Source organism: Trachypithecus francoisi, unplaced genomic scaffold (assembly GCF_009764315.1).
Source record: "Trachypithecus francoisi isolate TF-2019V2 unplaced genomic scaffold, Tfra_2.0 Lachesis_group2, whole genome shotgun sequence".
Lineage (NCBI taxonomy): Eukaryota > Metazoa > Chordata > Mammalia > Primates > Cercopithecidae > Trachypithecus > Trachypithecus francoisi.
The window spans coordinates 24,330,620-24,353,977 of record NW_022681465.1 but is presented as its reverse complement, the minus strand read 5'-3'; the positions used below and the strand labels follow the sequence as shown (position 1 = coordinate 24,353,977).

The following is a 23,358-nucleotide window of genomic DNA, read 5'->3' as shown; positions in this document are numbered from 1 at the left end:
AAGCCCTGTGACCCAAACTTTTCTGAAATTTCTGTGTTCCTGTATTCTGCTTATCATAGAGTCTCCCTCTACCTTGCTGCTTTTGCTAACTAGAATAATCATCATTCCAGCACAAGTTTATAACTATGTTGGTATTCTGACTTATGGTCTGTTATTTTTATGATCTAGTTTTTTACATTTAAGGATCTCTCTCCTTCAATTTCTGTTCACAAGCCTAAATCAAAGTACTATGTTTTGAGTCCATTTGTGTTCAGCAAAGAAGGCATATTTAGAAACACTGAATATATATTTACAGTTAACTTCTTTTTCTGTCCAAGTTACCTGGTTTAATGCTGTTTTATCTATCCCTAATTTGTTGTAAAGCATTTTGTTTTGGAAATATTTCCCCAAAATATGTACACATATATCAATATACGTATACACTCTATTTCATTTCTCCAGTACTGAACATTTTCTCTGTGCTCTGACAGCTACAATAAGCACTCAACTGCAAGAGTTTATACACAGGCTAAAAAACGCTCACTGCTGAGTTCCCTCTTGTTTTGCCTTCCTACAGTGACTGTGTTTTGCCTTTCTACAGTGAGTGTGTTCTGTATGGTGTCCATGTTCCTTAGTCTTTGTTTCTGCCAATTATTTTGGGTCTGGTCAGGCACTTTAACAGCTAACAGCTAATAAAATGTTTAGAAGTAGTAGAGGTGGGCTTGCATCCAAGAATGCAAGGAAAATATCATGGTGTATTCTTTATTTAAGTTGTAAGACAGCTGGAGTTACCCTCAAAGAAATAGATGTGGAAACCGGTAAAGCTCAAAAGACGATTTTTTTCAGGGACTGGTGGAAGCACAGTGACATTAGAATGGCATCATAAACATATCTGTAGCATGGGACAATTGACCTGCCTAGAAGACGACTGGGCCAGGAGCATGACATAATTTCAAGTCACTTGAAGAAAATCGAAAAAGTATTCAACATCAACATAAAATACCAGGAATCCTTGGTCTTGACAGCTGTGCTCTAACAACCTTGTATGACATTAATTAAGTTAGCAATCCTATGTTCCAATGTACATCCTCTTTGAAAAACAGGGTGTACATATACAATACAGTAGCATCTTCCTATGAAGCTAATCACTATAAGAACTACTGCTGTTCGATTTAACCTAATCCTAAAATTATTACTCAGCTAAAATGGATTATTATATTTAAGTTCATTTTCCATTGTACTTTCAAGATTCTTACATACCTACAAAATGATAGTTGGCAATATCATATTTATCAAAACTGAGTAGCTACAATGTTTAAGGCACTGGAGAGACAGAAAGGTAAGACACAGTGTCTCAGTACTCAAGAAGTTTGAAGAAAAGGCAAGAGCCAGTGATCACATACTGAGAACAAAGACCACATGAGTTCCAAGGTTGGAGGGAATGCTGAGGGCTCAGGTGGTTGGGGAGAGGTGTACAATGGTAGAGGGACTTGGGATGGATGCTAAATAAGGATTGCACTTCCACAGGGGATGGAGTGATGGCAGGTACAATGCAGAGATGCAGAGGAAGGCACACAAATGGGGTTCAGGAAATAGGCTGAAAAGCCTGAATTAATGGAAGGGCTTTTACAGGGCAGTGGTGGGAATGATTGCACTAGTCAGGAATCACTTGGTTGCATGTGATGGAAACCCAACTTGAACTAGCTTAACAAAAACGAGCAAATCAGGATAGCAGTTTGTCTTACACAATTCAGAACAGAAATCTGGCAGTGAACCTGGAAACATTTGGAACCAGGGACTCTCACTGTCTGTCATCCTGCTCCTCTGGGTTCGTGTTTCATCTTCTCTTTGGCGCTGTAGACAAGACACATGGTAGAAAACGTGAGCACTAACCTCCCTGAGTGCCGCAACTCACAGCTCCAGCAATTCAGAGAGGAGGAGAATGGGCATTGTTTTCATTTCTAAAATGAGAAGGACACTGACTGGCCAGGGTATATGATCAGTTTATTTACATGAAGACTCTTTTGAGAAGCCCAGAGATTAACTCAAGGGATATAAGGTACTTTAGAAAGGGGTGTGGTTCTAAAAAAGGTATTTGAGAAAGAAAATGGTTATACTAAAAATGCATCCATATTACATAGAAAAACAGTAACCATAAACATAGATACTCATTAAATTTTTCAAATGCCATATTTTCCATTTCTTAACCTACTCAACTTGAAATTACAAATGCTTAAAAATCTCACATTAAAGTGCCAACCTGAAATAGAATTGATTCATTCCTTTTATTCTTCCCCCAAAATAGTTAATTTCACCTGCAATTATTATAACAAAATGCTGAAGTGGATTTATCTTAAGGACTCGCTGATGCTTTGTATTCTTTGTCAATGTCTCACTACATTCACATTTCTTCCTACTGTTTGTTTTTCTTTGTTTAACTAAACCAGCATATATAATCCTTTTACAAATTAATCTACTCTTTCTTCTAGTTAGAGTGAAATCTTTTTATAATGATAATTGAAGGAAACTGAACTAACCCCCAAAGTATAGATTAATTATGTTATATCAGGATTTTATTGTGCATATTATGTTTTGAGAGCTAACATTTTACCAGTTTCTTATAATAAACCATATTATAAGGACTAATTACTGTCTTCATTCAAAAAAGATTATGCAATAGCTTTTGACTAAAATAGGAGCTCTGCATATTTCAAGGCTATAGGAAAAACTATAGGTAGAAGCATGATAGAAAAACTAATATTTGTTCTATGGCATCTCTGACATTTTAAGGGGTATACGTTCTACAGTCGACACTCTCCTTGGAACAATTTTGACATTTGTTTCCTGGAACATTCCTCTTTGCCATATTCAATCCCTTCAACCCAGATCCGTTACACCATCTACCCCAAAAGCTGAGACTCAGCCTCCTTGGAAGCAGGAACTTCCTCTGACTCATGTGGCACTGTATCCCAGTACCTTCAATGGTGCTGAGACCAGAGAAGGCAATGAGCAAATGCTGAATAAATGAATGAATCACATAAAATATTTGTATTTGTAAACCGAGTCAAAACATCCTTCAAGCAAAATGAACAAGGTTAAAATGGAGAGGTCAGTGAGGCAGAGACAAACATCCTATAATTGTTTCCTTCCTTTAAAAATGTCCCCTCCTATGCATACACAGTAAGTTATTCTTCACATACCAAAGCTGAATAATTCCAAACTCCTTTCATTCCAGTTCTGTTACTGCTTGAGGATAAAGTTCAGTCTTTAAAGGACAAAGAAGCTTCTTGCCGAGAGTTGGCCAGATAGCTCAGGACACAGCTCTGCAGCCCATTCTGATTGTCCAATGTTTCTTTTGATAAACAGCATTATTGCACTGCCTGGAAAAGTAATTCCTTCTAGATGCTGGCAACAGTCATTCTGAACCATAAAAACTGTACAAGGAAATGATGAGAGTGTCAGCAAACTCAATCAGTAGGATGAGATCAGCTGTTACTGGGCTCCTTGGATAACCAGACAGCTCATAGCATGCTCCATGAATCAAATCTGCCCCAGCCCCAACATCTAGCTTCATACAGCACACCACATGTCCTTCTGTTACACCCAAGACATCAGTCTAATTAGCAGAAATGAAGAGCCTATGCTTGGAGGGAGGGAAAGGGCAGACACTAGGAGTTTGAGGTATGTATGGGGCAATCCAGGGGGAGATATGGATTAGCAGATATAAAAGGCTAAAGATCAGTGATGACCTAAATCATAGCTAACATGTACTAAACACTTGCTAGACACTGTGCTAAGAGCTTAGCATATGTGACTTTACTTAACCCTTGCAACAATTCTTTGATATGCTCTGCTTTATTCCTCATTTTACACACAAGGAAGAAGAGCCTAAGTGAGAGTAAGCAATTTGTTCATAACTAACAAATGACAAAATTAGAATCCAAGCCACTGTTTTTCTGAATCCAGAGTCTATACCCTTAATCCCCATATACACTGCCTTATAGAAAAAAGTTCTAAGCTGAATCTCCTTTTTCCCTACCTCCCATCACAGCCAGCCATCTTATGGTCATTGTTTCTCTCCTTTGAATTCAGTTTAATCAGTCTCCAATGATAGCCATCACTTCCCATCCTCACCATTCCACTGGACCTGCTCTGAGTGTACCAGTTAGGATGTTTAGGAATGCAACTAGCGGAATACCCAGAGAGAAGCCTACATAAAAGGGTTGTTTTATTTTTTTTTCTCCCAGAATAGGAAAACCCAAAGCTGAACAGGCCTATGATTTGTTCAGTAGCTCAATAATGTTATTGAGGAACCATGCTGTTTCCTTCACCCTACACTCTTGTACACATTGGCTTCATCCTCCAGCCTCTTGCCCCATGATTGCAAGGCAGCTGCACGCCCTCAACTGCAACCAAACTGAGGAAAGAAGGAAGGAACAGGAAAATACCACTGCTTTTGAACTTTTTTCATTATATCAGACAAGAGATCAGTCATATTTTCCCTATGTCTCACTGGAAGTGTGTTTTAGGGCTATCTCTAACTGAAAGGGATGCTAGGAAAGAAATGTGTCTGGCATTTTTATAGTCTCAGTTGTGGGAGGCAGGTTCTAGGATCCAGCAACATTAAAGAAGAGGAAGGGCTCTTGCTCTTTAGAAGCTTTTGTTTCCTCTTGAGTAAGCAAAGAGAAGTGTCTGCCACCTCCCTGTTAATTCAGAGGACCACATATGGTAGAGATTTCTGGTGTTCACCAGCATCTGTATCCTTTTCTTCTTCATGGGTTCTACGTTTCTCAGCCCTTTGGGATCTAGACCAACAGAATGTGATCAAGTGACAGGATCACATAGGTTGAAAAGATTAAAAATGAATGTACCTTCTTCATAACTTCTCCTCTACCCAAATGCAAAAGATTCTGTGGAGGATTAGGGAGTCACAGAGCTACAAACTGGAAGTAAGCTGGATCCCTGGATGACAGCATGGAGCACAGCCCCTAAATCTACTCTGCTCTGTTACATGGATGAGGAATATATTATGTTAAGCCACTCAGATGTGAGGGTAGTTTGTTACTGCAGTTAACCTGCCTTGATTAAACAGAACATACTTTTTTTGGAACTAAGAAATATCCTATACGTTCAACAAGCAAAAAAGCCTATCCCCTACTACTTCATTAATTTGTATTATCTTTCAGGTCTCTGTAGGTATCTTAACCCCAGAATAATATAAAGTGTGGAAGAAGAAAAATGGGTTATAACAATGGCAATTCAAGTAAAATTGGTTGGGGAAGCCAAGACTTGTAGAAATGGGATGTAAGATGTGTGCCTGGAGAGGGTAGCAAGAGAAATGAACAGAGGAAATCTATTTCACAATTTTTCTCTTCTCCTCTACTCAGCTACTCCTCCCTCTCACATACACATTCCTCTCTCTTTTATATTCAGTATGTGCATATCGTTTGTACTTTTTTACTTGTAGATCTTGAAACATTCTTTGGAGTTTTGTAAATTCCCTATTAACATGAAACTTAAGATTCATGACATAGCCATTAAGAATCATGCCAACCTAGCCCCCTAGCTAAAGAGATCTTCTATTTGGGAGAAAATGACTGAGGTCTAGAGCAAGAATTTTCACTTGATCTGAATTAGGTTTTTGGAAAAAAAAGAACCACAGACTTACTCAGGTTAAGTCAAGGTAACAGGGATAAGTATAAAAAGAAACAAAAAACAGAGACTTCCTAGGAATCCAAGAACAGCAAAAAACAAACTCCACAAATACAAAAGTTGCACTGGGGACTTCAACAGCAAAATTTCCACATCTTGTCTTTAATGGCCATACTATTAAAGGATATATTATCAATTACTCTCTACATTTCTGTTTCTGTTGGTATAGCTTCTCAATTCTCCTACAATAAGCAGCTGTTTCCTCAACATCTACTTCATAGCATTTTTCTACTTTAATACCTCTACTTACTTACTGCTTCTTTCTTCTTCTTCTTTTTTTTTTTTTTTTTTTTTGAGACAGAGTCTCACTGTGTTGCCCAGGCTAGAATGTAGTGGCGAGATCTCGGCTCACTGCAAGCTCGGCCTCCCAGGTTGACGCCATTCTCCTGCCTCAGTCTCCCGAGTAGCTGGGGCTACAGGCGCCCGTCACCACGCCTGGCTATTTTTTTGTATTTTTAGTAGAGACGGGGTTTCACCATGTTAGCCAGGATGGTCTCGATCTCCTGACCTCGTGATTCACCTGCCTTGGACTCCCAAAGTGCTGAGATTACAGGTGTGAGCCACCGTGCCCGGCCTCTTTCTTCTTTATAACTTCTATTTGTTCATAAACCCCCACAGCTCCTATTCTTTCCTATGACATTTCTGCATGTATAATTTTATCTTCTCCTCAACTGCACCATCAGCTCCTACTGCTACTTGCCTTAGTCTAGCTCAGTCGACTATGGACAGGTGGAGGCAGACATTTGTCATACTGCAAATGGTTATCTAGGGCCCAGTGGCCATGGTCCTAACAAATACTGGGATGGACATAACCAGTATAACATTTACCGAGCTATTAATTCTCAATGGATAAACTTCACAGACCCGTGTTACGTAGTTTTATCAGTGTTCAAGCTGACGCTTGTGTGAACAGGCAAGGCAGCTATATATGCATTCTTTGACAAATATTCATAAGCATTGACTAAATAAAGCTAACTTTAGGTTTTGAGCCCTGCTGGGGACAATATGTATACCACTACATAAGTGTACATAGTTGTACTTTGTAAGTATACATAGTGGTATACATAAAGACCTAAAATGAATTTCACAGTACCTCCTTCTCTTACCACTTTCATTTACTAAGGCTACCTGTTATGCCCACATCCAGCAATTTTTTAAATACAGGTAAATTTCAACTTTTTTTTTTAAAAAAGTAATACATGCAAATGGAAAATTTCAAATATTATACAAGAATACTAACAAATTACATGTCTCCCTGACCTCCTACCCAAGGCTCCTATTACCCCTCCCTAAAAGTAACAACTACGCTTCCATAATTTTTATACAAACAAATTCAAATGTAAATGGGAAAAGGTAGCTGTAAAGGTGAAATGGGGAAGAAAAGCAATCGTACCCAATTTATTTGGACAATTGTAGGGCCCTTATGGAGCTGAAGAGTGGGGTCCTTTTCTTCCCCTGAGACACATAATGAGTCTCACTGTCCTGCTAGAAACCTCCGAGGGGAAATTCCACTGATTGCCTCCATCAGATCCGAGTGAAAGTTCTTTGTGCAAGTCAGGTAGCACCTTTTAGCTTCTCGCCAAAATATATATGAATTGGTGAGTGAAAGCTAGCTGGTGTCAAAGACCAGATTTTATGTCCCATTAAATAAGACTGCTGCAGGAAGAAAAATCTGTCCATTCAGCAGGAAACTCCCAGACGTTCAGCCTGATAAATTAGAATCCCATCTAGCCCTTTTGTCCTCCCACCTTCATTTATACATGTCAGTAAATATTTCTTTCTCCAAATAACAAACATCGAAGGTCTGAGTCAAAATAGATTTTGTTGCTTCAGGAAATCTCATAAAGTTTGCAGCGATGGAGGCAATGCCCACTGCTCTGTGCTTATGATAAAAATCTCTAAAATTACTAAGGACCATCTAAAACCTCTAAGGGTACCCTGGTGTAAGTTTCTTGCCTCCTCATAATTCTGTCTTACCCTTTTAGTCTAGGTAATACACTTCTATTTGCCTCGCCTCTACTAAATTCTCAACTGTCCAGTAAAGTCCTGCATTGCCCCACAAAAGAAAGTTAATCTCTTACTTTCAAAATATAAAAGATGTAGGGCTAAGCACGGTGGTTCATGCCTGCAATCCCAGCACTTTGGGAGGCCAAGGCAGGCAAATTGCTTAAGATCAAGAGTTTGAGAACAGCCTAGTCAACATGGCCAAACTCTGTCTCTACAAAAAATTAAAAAAATTAGCTGGGCATGGTGGCATGCACCTGTAGTCTCAGCTACTTGGGAGGCTGAGGCCCAAGAATTGCTTGAGCCTGGGAGGCAGAGGCTGCAGTGAGCCAAGATCTTGCCACTGCACTTCACCCTGGGCAACAGAGCAAGACTCTGTCTCAAAAAAGGAAAATATTTAAAAATAAAAGATATAGTTAACCTACAAAAGCTCATACCTTGCCACTTCTTAATGATGATCTAGGACATGGTTCACCAAACTATAACCCACAGGTAAAATCTGGTTGTGTAAATAACACTTTACTGGAAAACAGCCACATTCAATTGTTTACATATTGTCTGTGGCTGCTTTTGCACTACAATGGCAGCATTGAGTAGTTCTAACCAAAACTATATGGCCCACAAAGCCCAAAATACTTACCATCGGCCCCATACAGAAAGAGTTTGTTTACCCTTGATGTAGGAGGTTGGATGGGGCAATCTATCATGAACGTACTTTTGGCAAAATACATAAGACTTGACAGACATTGACCTTGTTATAAGACTACTGCTTATCTAACCTAAAGTCTAGAGGGAGGCAGTCCCAGTTAGTTCATAGATTCAACAATAACCTCAGAGACCCTGCATTTTTACCCTCTCCCGTTCTGCCATCTTTATCAGATTAATTTACCACTTCAGAGTTTCCAGATAGGTACAATAGCCACAGGCATCCTCTTAGGACAGCAAATGAGACAGAAGAAATGGAAAAGGCAAAAGAGATTTTCTTATGAAATTCTTTATCATGAAAAAAAGGTTTTCCCAGAAACCCTTGATAGAAATTCTCAAATTGTTTTGCATGCATAACCTTGGACCAAACACAAAGGGTACTGAGGTTGCTATGGTGGGTTTGGAGCCAGGGTTGTCATGCCTACTTGCATATTAGAATTATCAGTAAAGTAACCAACAAATTAGAAAACATTAACATCTGTGCCCTATCTCAGTCCAATTATGGCAGACTCTTTCAGGTGGTTCCTAGTTCTCCTTTAACTCTTAAGAAGATTCTAGTAGGTAACCAGGACTGAGAACCACCAGTTGAACTAATCATGATTCACTTCCTGGGGCTGAGCATGTATGTTTCTACATGAACAAAAGCAAGGTTTATTGTCTGGGAAGAAAAAGGAACAACTGGGTAGCTTTTGGGTGGGCGATCAATGAAGTTTGTCAGAGTCATCTATATAGACACTGAAGCAATTCAGATAAATGGTAGACTTAGGGGAAAGAGACTGGGAGCCAGGAACCACCCAGAATCTTCCATGAATGAGAGGGAGCACCTAGGAAGTTTATGGGCAACCTCTTCAAGCAGGGTAAAGGGCCATGAACTTCAATGGAAAAGAAGCCTACACACAAAGATCACAGGAGACGGAGGTGTCGAGGGAGGGAAGGAACGTTGGAAAGAAAGGCGTGCTAAGGATACAATTAGTTCAATATCGGGCATATTGAAAGTAAAGTGTCTGTTATTTCAAGGTTGAGGTGTCTAAAAGACTTACCAGTCTAGAGTTCAGAAAAGAAGTAAACTGCATTCTTTCTAGGACACTTTTTAGAACAATAGGTGGCTACTAAGAATTTCCCCAGGGAATTGGCTTAAACTGGAAATGTCCCAAGAAACTACTATCTATGGGGATGATGGAAATCACGAACCTGAGGTTGTTCTGTGAGATGCTTAAAATATAAAGAAAAGTAAAGATCTGCACCTTGAGATACAACAAACATAAATCAAACCTAATGCCAACTGTTAAGACTGTCAATTTATCCTGAACACCTTCTAAAGATAATAGACATTTCGATGTTTTACTTGACATATTTCAAGCTTTGATGGTAAAAGGAAATCACACTATTTTCAACTAATAAGAATAATAAAATGAGCAGGACAAATCCAAGTCTTTCAGTTCCAAATCCCTTGGATTGAATCCTCACTTAATACAAGCTCTGATTTGCACATGACTGGTAACTGCAAAATCTGAGTGACCTTTTTGTCTCCAAGAAACACCCTGGGAAAATTGTTTTCCTTGCACTCATTTCAAAACAGTAACTGCTCTACTTCATTTAAGATTCCTTGTCAAGGGAATTCAATTAGCATCAGTCGGGGGTTACTTCCGGACCTCTTAAACTTTTTTAATCCTGTGAAGTCCCTTGGGTTTTCCATGACTCATATCTACTGTCCACAAAAAATAAGTTCACATTTCATCTTACAAATTCTGAGGTATTTCTGGTCTCCCCCCACTATCACATCAAGTCTGAAAGGAGGAAGTGCCCAAGGGGAGGCAGTAGGTGGTGAATGCTGGGTCACCCATAGTTTACTGCCTTTTCCCCAAGCAGCTATCCAGAGCCAAGGGGCTGCAGTCTCTGTGGCTTCCTGAGAACAGCCCATGATCTCCCTATGGGTCAACTTCCAGTTTAGAAACACTGGGAAAATACTGAACGTCTACTTTGTATAAAGACAGACTCTGAGTTAAACAGAACCCAGGAATGCTGAAACAATAACATTTGCCAAATTTACTAATAGTGTACAAATCTCAGCTTATCAATGGGAAAATATTTATTGCTTGCTATTATTAAAATTAAACATGCCATCTTCATTGAACTATCATAAGATGAAAATTCCATTTATTCAGCCTCTAGTTCGACAAGTACTTGAGTGCCTACTATGTGCAAGACACAAGATGACTAAAACACAATTCCTACTTTTCAGTAAATAAAAAAATCTTAAAAATAAACCCTTGCAGAAAACATAATATGATGCTATAACATGTCACAAAACTGTCAGGGTGTACCTGATTATATCGATAGGATTGCTATGATAGGCCTGCCAGAAATCCAACCACATGAGGCTCTTTCTAGAAAGGCATCATGAGGCCACAGCATCAGGCAGGTAAGTCTGGCACTTCTGTGCCTTTCTGGTCAGAAGGGAAGTGTAATTCTGACAGCCTATGGCTGTCAATTGGATGTCTGCTCTGTTCTTTGAGTAAAAACAGAAAGAGTTGTTTTCACTAATATAAGTGATATTGGGCCAGATAGGAACACATCTTGGTACTCTTTTCCCAAAAATAAAGATCTATTAATATCACCAAATTTTAAAAACAATTATTTATCAACAGCCTACAATGTAGCGCAGTCACAAAGTTGAGGCCTAAGAAAAACAGGTAACAAATGAATAATCTGCATAGAACAGGAAGTAATCAATCTGATATATTTACAACTAATGAGATCTTATTGGAACAGAGTGTCCAATTGGTGACAAATTTTTAATAGATGTGTGGAAACTAAAGCAGATTCAAAGTGAAATAGTAAGAATGATTAACAAAGAAAATTAGGTTGCATAAGAAAAGGTTATATTAGAGTTCCTAAACTTAGAGAAGACTAAGGGCTGACTTGATTATCATCTTCATGATTGAGAGAGACTTGATGCTGTTTTCCTTAAGGACTCAGATGGGAGACAGTGAAATAAAATTAAAGCATCTGTTTAGCCATTGATCCAATCAATAAACACACATAATATGGGCATCTGCCTTGTTACCTAAAACAATAGGAGACTGCAGAAGCACGAAGGTGAGTCCAACATAGCCCTGCTCATAAAAGGCATTCGTTTGGACACAGAAAATAATTCCTTAAAAAATCAGTTGATAAAACTCAAGAATTGGCTGAAGGAGAATATGTAATATGAATAAATGCCTAGACACTGCCAAGAAGAAAATCGATTGCTACTCAAGATCATTATAATCAGGACACAGAGCAAGATAATAACTCAAGTTTCTTTATAGATTTGTGATACTAGAATCTGCACCCTAGTTTTACAGTCAACAGTTCCCTACAAAGTGACATTAAAAGTGATATATAACTACGATGTAAATAACTGGATTTATATTTGACCACTGACTAATATTATGATTTCATGTCATATATTCTTACATCTATTTCTAATTGCTAATTAAAAGTGACACCTAACTCCTTGGATTTGAGGGAAGTCATCTGATAGTCTCCTTGGCAAAGAGTTGAAAATGTAAACTCTGCATCAAGATTATTGCTACTAAACAGACTGCAGTTATAACATGAGAAAACTATTCAGAACATACAGTTTGTAACCTTTGGGAATGGGCTTTCTGTTGTCAGCATAATACTCTGGAAGTTCATCCAAGATAAATGCAAATGCATTTATCAATAGTTCATTTATTTTTATTGCTAAGTAGTATTCCATGGTATGTATTTATCACAGTTTATTCACTGTTTGAAGGACATCTGGGGTAATTTCAGTTTTTGGTTATTCCAATGAAGCTATGAATGTGTGTGTGCAGATTTTTGTGTGAGCACACTTTTTCATTTCTCTGGGATAGATACCCAGGAGTACAATTGCTGGGTCATATGATAGTTGAATGTTTAGATTTTTTTTTTTAATAAAGAAAATTTCAAACTGTTTCCAGGATGCCTGTACCATTTTTCATTCCTACCAGCAATATATGAGTGATCAAATTTTGCAGCATTCTCACCAGTGTTTGGTGTTGTCACAATTTTTAATTTTAGCCTAATGGGTGTGTAGTGTCCTGTGGTTAGTTTTATTTTAAAAGGATAAATACACTGCTCTGGGAGGCAACGGAGAGAGCAACTAAGTCCAGGGAGCAATGGGTGTGGCAGTGTTGGGGTCAGTAGAAATCTGGTTAGGAAAGCTTCCAAAAAAAGGTAACATTTGGGTTGGGTGTTTTTGGATTTTTAGACAGGGTCCCACTCTGTCACCCAGGCTGAAGTGCAGTGGCACAATCATGGCTCACTGTAGCCTTGACCTTCTGGACTCAAGAAATCCTCCCAACTCAACCCTCCGCAACCCCTTAGCTGGGACTACAGGTGTAAGCCACCATGCTCAGTGAGCTGGGCTTTAAAAAACTAAGTAGGTGTTCAGAAACTAGGGAGAAGGGAAGAATACATCCGGCATAAAGAATAAAATATTCAAAATGAAGGAGACATGTGAGAGCATAAAGCACGGAGAGAAGGTCTACATAGGTGGAGCCCAGCGTGCCATGCTTGCGTGAGAAGGGTGGGAAGGCAAAAGGAAAAGAGAAAGGAATCAGTGCAGGTGGAAGACAACTTGTGTGTCATGCCAGGGATTCCAACTGTGAGCTGCAAGTACAAGGAAACTCTCAGGTATGCTAAGGACAATGACAGGGCTGTTTCCATGCACTATTAATTAATTATACCTCACAATGTCACCGTCTCTGTCCCCCTCCCTTTCTTTTCTCACCATCATTCTACTTCAGAGGCTCACTATACCTTGCCTGGAGAACCCTGCTTCAATTAACCCCACCTACTGATACCAAAGTCATTCTCTTTAGTCCCACAGCTCATAGTATGTTATTTCTCCTCCAGAAATCCTTGTTGGCTCTTTTCTCTGGGCAGAACAAAGTCTGAACTCCTGAGGTGGGATTTAAGAACAGAGGTGACGTGGCACCACTGCTTCCCTCTGGTAAGATCAGCTCCAGGTTTATGGGGCTGATTTCTATTCTCCATATGGGTAGTTCTTTTTACAGCTCCTAAGCTAGAAACCCATGTTTCCTCTACCTCCTTAGCCTGCAGAAGTGCTCCTGATTCCTAAAGAGTCAGGCTCAATGTCACTCGTTCTGTGAGGGTTGCACTAATCCCCTTCCTTCATCCACTCCCAAATTTATGCTAATCACTCTTACTTTAGGCTTCACCACTGTTTTACTCATATCACCACTAAAGTGTTTATTTCATCCTACTTTTCATTACAGTTAGTCTACAAATTCCTCCTCAAATAGACTGTAAACTATTTGATGTCAACCTTTGTGATATGGATGTAAAGTAGAAACTTGAGTTGTGCATTTATTTACATACCAATACACCTATGTGCCCAGGATTTGGTTATATCTTAGGGAAGGTATATAAACTCCAAAAGAGTGTAGAAACTAGGAAGGGGACATAATATGTTTAAAAAAATAGTAACATAAAGCAGGATATAATTTGCTTCTTAAGAAGCTATAATTGACAAATGGGATCTAATTAAACTAAAGAGCTTCTGCACAGCAAAAGAAACTATCAACAGAGTGAATAGGCAACCTACAGAATGGAGAAAAGTTTTGCAATGTATCCATCTGACAAAGGGATAATATCCAGAATCTATAAAGAACTGAAACAAATTTACAAGAAAAAGCAACCCTATCAAAAAATGAAGGATATGAACAGACACTTATCAAAAAAAGACATTTATGTAGCCAACAAGTACATGAATAAAAGCTCATCATCACTCATCATTAGAGAAATGCAAATCAAAACCACAATGAGATACCATCTCATGCCAGTTAGAATGGTGATCATTAAAATGTCAGGAAACAACAGATGCTGGAGAAGATGTGGAGAAATAGGAATGCTTTTACACTGTTGGTGGGAGTGTAAATTAGTTCAACCATTGTGGAAGAGACAGTATGACAATTCCTCAAATATCTAGAACCAGAAATACCATTTGACCCAGCAATCCCATTACTGGCTATATACCCAAAGGATTATAAATCAATCTACTATAAAGACACATGCACACATATGTTTATTGTGGCACTGTTCACAATAGCAAAGACTTGGAACAAACCCAAATGCCCATCAATGATAGACTGGATAAAGAAAATGTGACTCATATACACCATGGAATACTGTGCAGCCATAAAAAATGATGAGTTCATGTCCTTTGCAGGTACATGGATGAAGCTGGAAACCATCATTCTCACCAAACTAACATAAGAACAGAAAACCAAACACCCCATGTTCCCACTCATAAGGGGGAGTTGAACAATGAGAGCACATGGACACAGGAAGGGGAACATCACACACTCTGGCCTGCCAGGGTATGAGGAGCTAAGGGAGGGATAGCATTAGGAGAAATACCTAATGCAGATGATGGGTTGATGGGTACAGCAAACCACCATGGCACGTGTATACCTATGTAACAAACCTGCACCTTCTGCACATCTATCTCAGAATTTAAAATGTAATAATAATAAATAAAAAATTAGCCATGTGTGGCAGTTCACACCTGTAATCCCAGCTACTCAGGAGGAGACTGAGGCACAATAATCACTTGAACCTGGGAAGTGGAGGTTGCAGTGAGCCGAGATAGCACCACCACACTCCAGCAAGGACAACAGAGCAAGACTCTGTCTCAAATTAAAAAAAAAAAAAAAAAAGTATTGGTATATGATAGATAAGAAATAAAACCAAATTTCCACCATACAGAAAAAAAAAAAAAAAAGAATGCAAACAAAAAGCTACATTTTCTCTATATACCTCTACAATGTGATTTTGTGTCTAACTTTATTTCATTTGAGGTTCTCCAGAAACATTTTCCGGCAATTTAAAAAAAATGAAAACAACAAGCAAAAAGCCAGGTTTGCAAAAACTGTGGCAAAGTCTATTGTAAACTTTTATTTTGCACTTGTTTTTCTTTAAAATAAACTGTAGTGTAAACTTGCTATTTTCTCAACATAATTAAACATAATGGAATATTAAAAACTGTTTCTACACAGTAAGGACTCTAACAATAAAAGAAACCAAAAACAACATGGTAGTATTGTTTCTAAAGTTCCTTCTAATATTTATGCAAACAGAAAATCTGCTTCTGATAAATGTATGTAGATGTAAAAGGTGAGTAGCACAACAATAGTATTGCCAGTTCCAGACACTTTTCAAACACAAGGTCTCAAATGATAACACTCCCAAGAATGAGGTCATGGTAACCATTCGCTAATTCTAAGATGTGACCAAACTATTTGTAATAGCTTTTAACAATAAAAATACAATCAGAATTCTTAGAACAAATATATAGGATGCAATAACAAATTTATCCCTTGGTGATGGGTCAATGAATGCGTTGATCTCACTTGAATTTTATGCGAAAGACTTGACATCTCCTGCCTTTTTTTGGTAATTTACATAAGTTGTCCTCTAAATCAAGAAAAAATAAACGTCACCTTTTTCTCTAATAGAATTAGTATTCTATTTCTATCGTGTAGTGATAGTACTCAATGTGTCTTCAATTTGAAGAAAAGGAAAGAGGAATCTATGTCATACTGACTTCCTAAAGTGTTTAAAATAAATATCACAAACATGTAACGGCTAACAAAGGATTACTGGGAACTCATCTCCCCTGGACACATGATTATTAGGATTTGATAACTAGGATGGCATTTGGGGCTCTCATATAAACTAAGTTTTTATTGTTTCATTTTATTTCACCGGCTCAAGCAAATATCCTTTAATTTTAAAAGAAATTTAGAAGTATACAGGTCATGACTTTTATTAGCTTCTAAAATTATAGCTAATGTCTCAACTATATCTTTGGAGAGGCCTTTAATCAATTTTTAATCACATTCTCCACAAGCACCAGGCACTGTAATCAAAATTTCCTTCTAACTTATTGGACCTGAAAGGAGCATAATCTTTTGGAAATTTCAACACACACTCAGTTGAACACACAGAGATTTCCTCAAAGCCAAATTTTCTTTTCGCACTCTTCTTTTCTGATTAGAAAATGAAAATGAAACATATTTAACCATTGCGTGTATCAAAGAAATTGAGTGACTGTACCTCCAAGGGGAAGCTCTCCCAGCTGAACAACACCCACATAAACTAATGCTAGTGAGGTTCAGTGTCGCCAAAAGGGGAATCGCTACTTATGAAAGTGATTTTTTTAATGTTTCTTTCTTTTCAGTTTTTCCTTTTAAGATTGAAAACAGTCTGAAAGAGTGTTATGAGGCTAAAGAAAGGAACAAAGGAATACACTGGACAGAAGAATCAGGGTGAAAAAAGAGCCATGGCAGGGAAATGCCATAAAAGTTTCTGATGAATCTATTTTATTATATTAAAGTGAAATCAGAAAATAAATTCAAACAGGAAAGAAAGGAAAGACTTCGAAAGTCTGCCATTGTTTCAAAAGCAGACCAAAAGAAAAGCAACACTAAATTAGTGCTTCTCATCTGATTAGTGTTTGGAAATTACATTCCACTTTCACCTACATATGTTTTCTTTCCTAATACTTCAAAAAGGTAAAAAAGTTAGTTTCACACCACATACCATGAAGCATTCAACTACAGGCATGGCATACTTTCTCTTTATGTCTCTCTGCAGAGAATCTGCCTTCTCTGTCTTTAAATATGCAGAGTAGTGGATTCAAACATCCATGGCCTGAAGAAAGTCTGCTAAGACTGCATGGATCCGACAAGATGGTGGATCGTTGACTTCCTGAGCATAACTAACCCAGCTAGTCAGAGCTTACGTCATGTACTGTATTGTAGATGCTGCACCTTTACCTCATATAACTTCTGATTGTGCAGTCAGTGTAAGATATTCCCTTAATGACACATTTGACAGGATTAAAGGGCACTCTGGGGGTTTCGCTACAAATAAGATAAATCTGTAAAATGTTATTAGAAATCTTTCTAATTAAATCCATGTGAATGGAACAGCTGCAATTTAACTGCGAAACTCTTACTGAACCCTTAGTTCTATTTGTGAAATTTAAGCCTTCAAACAATGATTGAGGGGTCAGAAATGAAAGATAACAGTTACCAATAGAGTTGGATTTGCAAAAATATTTTACATCTTTTTATAGTTTGTCATCTAAGACATGTTTAGTCTAAAATACAGCAGAAGCCATGAATATAATTTCTGTGGCCTGGGTGCTGGCCACATGAGACTCATATGGCCTCAGACAGAACACACTGAGTCAGCCTTGTGGTCTAGCGTGAGGAGCTCATATCCATGGAATGGAGCCTCACGTGCACCAAACAGCTAATGGAATTGAGTCATCAGTGTCTGTGGGCTAAGCCACTTGTTTCAAAACCAAGGAGCTCTTGAGAATACAGACTCGCAGACCACACCCAGGATCTAATACACCTACATCTCTGAGAGTAGGGCCCATGGATCTGTACTTTTCAAAGTCTTCACAGGTGATTAAGATAATCAGTCAAGTTTGAACCAGATGACCAAACTAAAATTAATCTATGTGGGCATGAGGAGTGGGAGTAAGGTCTTCCATCTGCTCACAGACAAAAAAAAAAAAAAAAAAAAAAAAAAAGCCTCTGGAAGTCTGATTATTCATTTATTTCTCACCTACATGTTAGTGAATTTGATTGATTAAATGATTTATTTTCTCTCTAAAAGCTTTAAAAATTTTCTTTTAATCTTGAGGTTGGAAATTTCAGTAGGATGTGGACACATAAGTGCACCCTTTTAATCTGAAGACTCAAATCTTCAGCTCAAGGGAAATTCCTCTGTCACCTCCTTTTCATCTCCTCCATTTGCTATGTTCATGTTCTCCTTTCTGGAATTCCTGTTAAGTGTTTTTTAATTAATTCTTTTCCCTTGCATTAGATTTTTTTCTACTTTGCCGATCAGATTTTCAATTTTTAGAACCACTTTTGTCTTCTCTAATTACTCATCTTCATAAGAGCTTTATTTTTCTCCTCCTTCTCCTCTCACACCTTTTTCTTCTTTCCTTTTAGTAGATAATCACCACTTGATTCTCTCTAAAGATTTGTAAAAGGTGTCTTTGGTTAAGTTTTCATCTGTTCCTTGAATTATTTATTTTATAACCTTAGATCAGTGGCTCTGTTAGTTCATTCTTGTCCTCCTATTGGTTTTCATCAATCCTCTGTGGTGATATAGGTCTGATGTTCCACCAGGTCTCAACTTTGAGTGGAAAGGCTACTTTTAGGTTCTATGTAAATAGTTAAGGTGAGTCTACTGGACAATGTCTGTTAAGTTTCCTGAGGCATAGACTGGCAGGTAGGCAAGGAGCTCATGCCCTCTCCCCACTGCCAGCCTAGGAAGGTGATGAGTTCAGCAGAGAAGCACTTTAAGGTTTAACCTCCTGACAGCAGAGTGTTCCTTTTTTTCTTGCCTTCATGCCTGTCGGCATCTCAAATCACTGCACAATCTAATCTTCTTCTTCCTAAGACCCAAAAGAGATTAATTTTGATACTTTTCAGACTTATCCTGACATTGAGATCTATTTGTGCTTGCCATTTAGTATAGTGGCGTACATGATAGGACAGAACAGTTGTACTGTTCAGATCTTAGCTCCTATTTAATGACTCTGGCGGCTGTCCCTTGACCTCCTTCTCTACATTAGGTCACTCTGAGCTTGGAGATTCTCAGGATTGTGTCCTTTCTAACTTGCAAAATTTCTCACAATTTTCTACTGGCTGATGACTTTCTCTCTCTCTTGCCAACACTATTCTGAATTTCTCTGTCTTTCTGTCTGTCTGTCTATATATATGTGTGTGTGTGTGTGTAATCTTTTTTTAGTCACATAAGGAATTTAGGGCAGGAAGAGAGTTAGATGTGTATTCAGTTCAATCTCCTCCTACAATACCCTTTCTTAGATTAGTCCATATTAAGCCACTGACACATTTAACCACAAAAATACAATAACACAAACATTAAACCACATAATTCCTATAAGAAACAAGTTTTTAAAAAGTCATAAAGCTCATAGGCTAATGACATTTGTTTATTCATGAAAGCATAAATAGATGAATTACTTTTTATTTGACCATTCTTTTTTATTTTCTTTTTCAGGAAAATCAGTTTTATTGACCAGATGCCTTTTTTTATAGAGAAATATCACTAGAATTGATCAATCAAACCATTTGATTATATGTAAAAGTTTCTATCATTTTCAAAATATTTTCAGAGTAACCTAAAGCAAATCTATCATTGTAACCCATTGTGTCATATAAATGTATAATACAAATGATGCTTACAGGAGATTGCAAAATATCTACATTAATCCTCAGTCTCTTTGATAGTTATAAACCATCTGCAGTTGCTAGTTACACAAAGAAACCATTTCATGGCAAAGCAGAACCACTAGCAGAGGGTTACACATTTCTCTTAATCTGCATGTATACTTGCCTTGGAGATTGAATTTTGAAATCATATTATTTGCTATTTGTAAATGTCATTCAGACACTATCTCCCATATGCCCAGAGTGAAGAGTAAGGAATCACTCATAAGTCACAAACTAATTCTATGTGTTCACTGCAACATTAATCTTAAATATGCATATCGTCCAATTGGAATGTTAGTTCAAAACTAAGGTCTTCAGAGCATCCTTACCCTATTTCCAATTTACCTGCCAAGGGCAAACTGGGCATGACACTTGACCTGTGACACGAATTTGCCTATCATGCATTCATACATTCAATTTGATCTTGAGGTAATGAGACAGTATTCTACATAGATAAAAGTATGAAGGGAGAAAAATAAACCTTTATAGTGAAGAGTAAGTTGTCCAGATTCCTAAAATAACAAAGTATATAATTAACCTGTGGGCCACAGGCCATGAAAGCAAGCTAAATGCATATCTAAAAATCAGGAGATGGGAATACAGCTGTTAATAATGTCAAAAACTATGATTAGTCTTTTCTTTGTTAATTTATAGACATTTTAAAATCAGTTCTATATTAGGTCCCTCAAAATTATGAATAACAAACCATCATTAAAGTAGAAAAGAAAAATCATGAAGAAATCCAGGCACATACGGGTGGAAGATCCTACAGTATACACGTAATACAGGCCCCTGACAGAGATCCAGGAATTGGATGTTAAAATGATACATAGGCCATATGCAAAAAAATACATTATATATATATTAAATATATAAATACATATATTATATTTTATATAATTTAAAATATATATAGCATATATATTTGATACTATATATTTTATATAATATATATTTAATATTTATATACATTTTTGTAAAAATGTAAAATATTTTCCAGTGAAGACACGAAACTCATGTTGAGTTCAGGGAGAGAAACAATTACATAATAACTTTTTATTTAGTGTGTAGAGATGTATTTTTCAAATCTGAAGTAGTATCAGGGTTTCAAGCAGGGAAGTCTGAGGAGTAAAGCATCCATGCGGTATAAATTTGCTGAGACTTCCACAAAAAAGAAACACTGACTGGGTGGCTTAAACAACAGACATTTATTTTCTCCCTTTTCCAAAGGCTAGAAGTCCAATACCAAGATGTCAACAGCATTGGTTTCTTCTGCGGGCTGTGAGGGAAGTGTCTGTTGCAGGCACCTCTCCTGGGCTCCTAGGTGGCTGTCTTCTCCCTGTGCCTTCACATCATCTTCTCTGTGTCAGTGTCCAAATTTCCTCTTTTATAGGGACATCAGTCATATTGGATTAAGCTGGCCCTAATGACCTCATTTTAACTTCGTTACCTTTGTAAATACCCTATCTAGAAATATGGTCACATTCTCAGGTACTGGGAGTCAGGACTTCAACATATGGATTTTTGAGGGAACATAATTCAGCCCATATATACATGCTATGTATTTTTGCTAAATTTTTTAGCAAAGTTTTTGAGTCTTTGTTTTAGTTTGTTTAAAGAGCAACAGTGAATGGAGGAGTAAAGCCTTTCCACATAATTCAGAATATGTAAGTTCACCAGAACCCAAGTAACTGAATTAAATGTCAAGCAAGAGCCCAAAGTAGATGAAGGAAGAAATTCTACATGTTCTTTACTAGAAAAGAAGCAGTGGCAATTTGAAGGAGACACCTTGGTCCATACATTTGGCCCTTCCTACCTCATAGTAACAATAATACTATCCAAAGAGAGAGATTCATCAACAAATTAGAGAAACACTTTTAACTGCAAAGGGAACAGATAAATTTAGGATTCTTTATGTTGAAATTAGAGTCAATTACGTATGAAACTTCTTTACTGGAAAACATGATAAAGTATTGTGATTATAATGATATGGAATATCAAATCAATGATATTGTTTATTCTCATATTTTTTTCAGTTTTCTGATATCTATATAGGCTGATTTTCATTATTAGAATGATTGTTGATTGAAGTATTTGGCTTTTTTTTGTTTTTAGGTTTGTCACTTTTTAGTATTAGTAAGAGGATATGAGTAGGAATATGAGAAACATGAGATTTCCTGTGGTTTTTTTTTTTATCCTTACTGAAAAACCAGGCAGACCTGCCTGGATATGAGTGAAGATTAGCCTATCACTTCCTGCTAACATCTTCCATTTCAAAATTTTTACTAAGAAACATCTATGCATTTAAAATAAGAAACTATAGCAAATCCATTTCAGGAGAGCTTTTGACTTTAGATTTATACTCTCCCCTCCAGACGTCATCAGTTCCCTGGAAATGCAACCAATGAGTCTAGGTTGAAAGAAGTCAAAAGCATTGACGTTTCTTGGCAAACACATATTCCTCCCTTCTGACTTTCAATCATAGCTTCAAAACACCATGGGATGATGCTAGGTTCTGTTTCATTTACCTTGGGATGTGGCCTGTTTTAGCTCTTGTGCTGGTGACTCACCGAACACATCTCTTTTATTAATTCTTATATCTATTACTATCAATCAACACTGAGGCTGAAACAGCTTTTCTAAATGTCAGAAATAAACAGTGTTTTCCTGTAAGCTTGGAGGGGAAAAAATAGATGAGAGCATTGGCTATGTAAAACTCTATATAATTGGCTTAGAAAACTATGTTTTTAAATCTGTCTTTTGAAAGTTGGAGCCTATTCTAAAGTTTTAATTGTCTCTGCTCAGATTTGGGGGCCAAGATTTGCTTGTCCTATTTTCAGTTTTCTGGTATCTACACAGAAGTTGATTTTCATTATTAGGACAAGATTATTGGTTAAGGTGTTTGGGGTCTTGGGGGTTTTGCCTATGTGTTTGTTCATTTGTTTATTTGGAAGTGTTCTATTTACCATTCACTGAGTTTTCCTGAACAGCCTTCTATCTCTGCTCCTCATAGTTCATAACTACAGTTACTGCGTCTTCTCTTTAAGTGGGACGGGATATAGGGACTTGGCCTCTCTAAACACAGGGGCAAAATGTAAACAAACTTAATAAAAGCCTCCTTTCGGTAGAAATTCTAGAGAAACCTTCACATGTGTTCAGAGACATATAAAACTATTCATTGAAGTATTGTTTGAAGTAGCAACAAACAGAGAAACTATAATGTCTGTTGATGGAAGAGAATAAATAAACCATAGGTTATCAAATCAATGGAATACTATGTGACAGTTCAAAAAATGAGGTGGATCCACGTGTATGTAAGACATTTACCAGGTCTCTCTGTTTGATTTAGCTATCATCCAGCCTAGAGACCCATTTCTCGTTTGGAGAGATGGAATACATGGAGGGTTTAACATGTATAGCTTGTCCATCCCTTATATACGTTCCCCTGTGTGAGCCCAGAAAAAATATTTTTATAACAAGGCCTTTAGATATTTGATGGAGATACCAGCATTTAGAATATTTAGAAACAAGTATTTGAATAGTGCCTGACACATAGTAAGTGCTCAATAAATGTTCTCTATTTATATTGTCCATCGACACAGGAACCTACAGCATTAAATAG

At 37.5% G+C, this 23,358-nt stretch overlaps 1 long non-coding RNA gene across 1 annotated transcript in view; it reads left to right on the top strand.

The window, feature by feature from the left end:
• LOC117064826 overlaps positions 1–23,358 on the top strand; it is a 99,049-nt gene that overhangs the window by 61,791 nt on the left and 13,900 nt on the right. The window contains exon 3 of the long non-coding RNA XR_004429703.1: positions 826–958. This is a non-coding gene — a long non-coding RNA (uncharacterized LOC117064826). The remainder of the gene's footprint in view (positions 1–825; positions 959–23,358) is intronic.